The sequence below is a fragment of the Tenrec ecaudatus genome, chromosome 14, assembly GCF_050624435.1.
Source record: "Tenrec ecaudatus isolate mTenEca1 chromosome 14, mTenEca1.hap1, whole genome shotgun sequence".
In the NCBI taxonomy this organism is placed as follows: Eukaryota; Metazoa; Chordata; class Mammalia; order Afrosoricida; family Tenrecidae; genus Tenrec; species Tenrec ecaudatus.
The window spans coordinates 112654376-112659438 of record NC_134543.1 but is presented as its reverse complement, the minus strand read 5'-3'; the positions used below and the strand labels follow the sequence as shown (position 1 = coordinate 112659438).

Below are 5063 nucleotides of genomic sequence, written 5' to 3'. Positions count from 1 at the left end.
TTTAAAATTCCTTCTCGTGTCATTTGAGCCTGAGAATAAACCTGTGAAGTGGCAGGGACAGGTCTTCCAACCCTTTAACAGGTGAGGATGTTAAGGTTCAGGAAGGGTTAGCACCTCCTACTGTTAACAACCACCCCATCCCCCGCCCCCAGTGCTCACTTGGACCCTGCCATCTTCTGGCCCCAAACACCGAGCCTGCCAGGAATGGTGATGGTGTGCTGTGCCCCTCATCTGCCTGCGCATCCATTCGCATGAGTTCTGCGGACAGCTCACCTGTTTCTGATGCGACTTTTAAAGGCGACTATGGGGAATGGGATGTACTGAATTTACCCCTTTTTTTAAAAAGTAGATATGAGACACTAAGATTTGTTCTATATAAAGGATTTTCTACAAAAAGAATATTTCCCAGATTCAAGAGTAAGCTTAAAATATTTCAGCCACCAGTAGAAAACTCTGTTGATTTCTCCCAATGAACACTTGACATCCACCAATTTTATTTTAAATGACTCCTATGTGAATTTTGATGCTTGTTTTGGAATAAATGCTATAATTATAAGTGAGCAGTGGGAAGGATATCATAAAACTTGAACGATAATAAAGCAAATATTACAAGAAATATTTTAGATCTCTCATCTCCAACACATTATAATGAAAAACATTCTATTCTCTGATCTTACAAATTCTTCAATAGATTTATCACAATTCAGCTGTTCTCCCTAGTATGTTTACCTCTGTACTCTATAAGTAAGAATAATGAACTGAGGCAGTCAAGGGTGGTTGAGTCTCTTTAGGGAGCATTTCAACATCCCGCTTGTGATCATTAAACTCAGGGATATGTATGACAATCACAGCATTGGAAAATGTGCATTGTTTTTTTTTAATTTCCTGTTATGGAATCAGGCATGTGTACATGAGTATAATCTGTCTTTGAGAATCTGTAAACGTGGTTGGCATACATAAATGAAGCTCTTGTACTTCTGAGTAATGGTTAGTTCAAGCGGGCTTCAAAAGGGTTGGGGAAACATCCCATGATCTTTCAATTCCTCTGTCTTAATAGCCTGCTTCTATTTTTTTAAAACCTCAGTTTTTAGCACCTGCTTGTATTTAAGTCATCAGGATAAGCCTACACTAATTTCTTGGATGCCAACGTGGCTTAGGAAGTGAAATCTATTCAAGAGGAGTTCATATATTTCACCCATCTTTTCAACCAAGATTCATGAGTGCCAGTGATGGTGTGGCGGTTATGTGAAATTCAACTCTGCAGCCCTTCCACTATTGACTTCTTTTTCTTTTTTTAAAAAACTTTTATTAGGGGCTCATACAACTCTTATCACAATCCATACATATACATACATCAATTGTATAAAGCACATCTGCATTCTTTGCCCTAATCGTTTTCAAAGCATTTGCTCTCCACCTAAGCCCTTTGCATCAGGTCCTCTTTTCCCCCCTCCCTCCCTGCTCCCCCCTCTCTCATGAGCCCTTGATAATTTATAGATTATTATTTTGTCATATCTTGCCCTATCTGGCGTCTCCCTTCACCCCCTTCTCTGTTGTCCGTCCCCCAGGGAGAAGGCCACATGTAGATCCTTGTAATCGGTTCCCCCTTTCCAACCCACTCTCCCTCTACTCTCCCAGTATCGCCCCTCACACCCCTGGTCCTGAAGGTATCATCCACCCTGGATTCCCTGTGCCTCCAGCTCCTATCTGCACCAGTGTACATCCTCTGCTCTATCCAGACTTGCAAGGTAGGCAATCGCTTGATAATCATCAGGGGCAGTATTTATTTTGTTGTTTTCAATTTTCTCTTCAAAATCTTTGTGTGTGTGTGTGGTTCTGTAAAAACCAGAAGACCTGCTAGACAAATTCTAAAAGAGCTGTTACACCTCTCTTCAAAATCTTAATGGCAGCATTGTGATAAATTATTTTAAATGCCCTGTTAGTGGCGGATAGAGGTCTGTGTGGGTCTTTAAATTTACTTCGGAATCTTGAAGAGCTTCAGACAAAATGTGCGATGAAATACCGCCATTACCACCAGACCTTCAGACTTCAGTGCCTGTATTTTGTTGGGGCTGCCTCCCATTTCTATTTCACTATTGTGTTAGGCAGGGTTCTCTAGAGAAACAAAACCAGAATGCTCATAAGTTTATATATATTTATACAGATAGATAGATAACATAAGAAATAAACAGTTAATTAAATTACAAAGCAGAACAAATGCCTCAGTGCAACTCACTCCCATGAGGCAGTTGTGAGACACTGTCAGTCCTTCAAGTCTTGAGGGCCGCCAGGTAGTTGCTGTAGAGCACTTCAGGCTATCTGGGCACAGGCAGCAAACAGCAAGGCAGGTCACCAACAGTCAGCCAGATGACAGGGTCCGACAGTCCCCAGCTCAAGAGATGTAAATTCCAATGGTGTGGTGAAGCAGGTCTTGAAGGAACCTCAAATTACAGCGACACAGTCCACGGGTTGGGTGGCCCACAGGTAGTGTAGCTTGTACATTGAGGCAGAGAACAAGCAAGGCAGCAGCACATTGGTCCAATGATCAAAGAGCAAGAGACAAGAGAGGCGAGGCTCGCTGAGCCATTTATCCCTCCGCCCTTCAATTAATCCCACATGTGTTTATGGGCCAGGTTGGCACAATCAACTACCTCAACTATCTATGTTTGGTTTTCTTTTTGGCTGATCTTCAGGAATATTTTCTAAGGCATCTAGAATCTGAGTGGGCAGTGCCAAGATTGCCCTCCTTGTTACAGCATGTGCTTCCCAATGTGGTCGACCAAGGCATTTTAATACTTGATCGTTGCCTACACGTGTTTTAAGAACTGCCCATCAGTGAGTGGGGCGACACAACTGGTAGCGTAAAGGAAGAAGATAGCCATCCCTGCATATTGGCAGGACCGGCCTCTACATTTAGAAAAACCAATAGTGCAAACTTCACATGAACAGTAAAGTGACTGACTTGAGACTCCCCCCCCCCCCCCCCAATGATAGGACGTTTCAAGCTAGTCGATGTGATCGGTTGCTCCATTACTACTCCATCTGTCGGAGATATGGAGCTGTCTTAGTTAGCTAGTACTGTGACAACATAAAGTGCCACAAGTGGGTACGTTTGAGGAAATGTATTCCTTCCCAGGTTAGGAGGCCCAAAGTCCAAATTTAGGGTACCAGCTCTTGGGGAAGGCTCTCTCTCTCTCTCTCTCTCTCTCTCTCTCTCCCCTGGCTCAGGCCTGCTTTCCTTTTAGCCTCTGTCAGCCATGTGTCCCTTGGCCCTCTCAGTGTGGTTTGGCCTCATTCTTCCCCTGAGACTAGGAGGTTCTCAGTTCAGGGGCTCAAGGTCAAAAGGACATGCTCTGTTCCCAGCTCTTCTTTCTCAGTAGTAGTCAGGTCCCTCCCACTCTGCCCCCTTCTCTCTCCTTTTATGTCTTGTAAGAAAAAGGGTGATGGAGGCCACACCCCAGGAAAACGCCCTTCCGTGTGACTAGAGCAGGGGCGCGAGTAAAGGTGTTGGATTCCGCCTTAGCCCCTTGACAACTGATTGGTCGCATCACAGCACATCATTGCGTCATTTCCAAAACCCTTTGTGGCTTGACTGCCAATCCACAGAGAGTCACGGCCCCGGGGAAGTGGACACATATTTTGGGGTGACGCCATTCAGTCCACTTATCTGTCCACCCTTTGTTAGCTTGTCATGCTGTGGTGGCTTGTGTGTTGCTGTGATGCTGGAAGCTATGAAGAGACTCAGGTCTGAGATATTCAGAAAAAGTAGACCTTACAAGGCCATTGAAAATAAGGTCATTCGTTTTTCCTACAACGCTTACTGCAGAGTCCCCTGCAGATCCACGTCCGTGGTTTTTATCTTGAAATAATATTTTGACACTTGTGCAGTCACTTGCTGTCCTTGGATGCCGTCCCTTCACTGTTCACTGGGTGGATGACAGCTGGTACCGGGACAGGACACAAGGACACAAGTGCATTCCATCTGAAGACGGATTTCTGGTTCACTTGGTGCAGGATAGAACCCGTTACATCATAAGGCATGTGGTTATAATGCCACTGCCATGTTCCCATGTGGTCAAAGATAGAGAAGTGAATGGGAGGTGGAGCCAATCAGTCAGAAGTAAAATGCAAAGTACAATGGCTGTGGTTTACAAAATTCATAAAATAGGCATTGTGCTTCCTTGCGGAGTTGCTCAACTCCCATGTTGAGAGATACATACATAATTGATGGATAGGCAGCACTTCTTGGGCAGCGAGCTGGTTTGGCAAGCCATACCAATTCCATTTCTTAAACTCCTGAAAGGAAATGGAAAATACATCGATATCATTTTTTATTACCTAAGCATTCATTTAATGTATTTCCTTGAGAAATAGTTTAACCTCCTTACATGGACATGCAGAAATATGTTCAGATAAAATATAAATGTAATGTGCTCATAAATGCCCTTTGTTACTTTTTTGAAAGAAGAATGTTGAGACGCACTCACTGTAGCAAAAGCAGAAACAGATTTTTCACAATAAATAAATCATAAATATTGAATTTTGTATCCTCATACTGGAACAGATATCTCAATTATTAGCATACCTAGAGTGAGTTAGTTAAAGTTTATTGTGCCAACCTGACTGATAAAAACATGTGGGATTAATTGAAGGGTGGAGCAATAAATGGCTCGTTAAGCCTCGCCTTTCTAATTCTCGGGTCTCTTGATTTGTGATGGTCGGAGCAGGGTGCAGCTGCCTTAGAAAGTTCCCTGCTTCAGCTGGCAAGGCTCACTTCCTGCAAGACATCCCTGAGGAGAAGCCACATGGACCTACCCCAATGCAGCCCTGGGTGCTGGAGCAGCTGTGTGGAGACCCCTGCCAGAGCTGAGATGCTTACACACTCACTGACTCGGCTTTCCTCTTGCAGTTGGCATCATTGAGTCTGTTTTGTGAGATGGAGGAGGACTTTGTGGATTGGTGTTGGGCTTATAGGTTAATGGGTGAATGTTGGACTTGTGGGCTTGGGCAGCACTGGCTTGGGATGTTTTCTTGATGTGCACTTACCCTTTATATAAATCTCT

The 5063-nt window shown here is 43.9% G+C and overlaps 1 non-coding gene across 1 annotated transcript; it reads right to left on the bottom strand.

Moving 5' to 3' along the window:
* Positions 1 to 1829: 1829 nt before the first annotated feature.
* On the bottom strand, positions 1830 to 1888 carry LOC142427061 (U7 small nuclear RNA). The gene has a single exon (XR_012779895.1). It is a non-coding gene; the product is annotated as a U7 small nuclear RNA (small nuclear RNA).
* Between the last annotated feature and the right edge of the window lie 3175 nt (positions 1889 to 5063).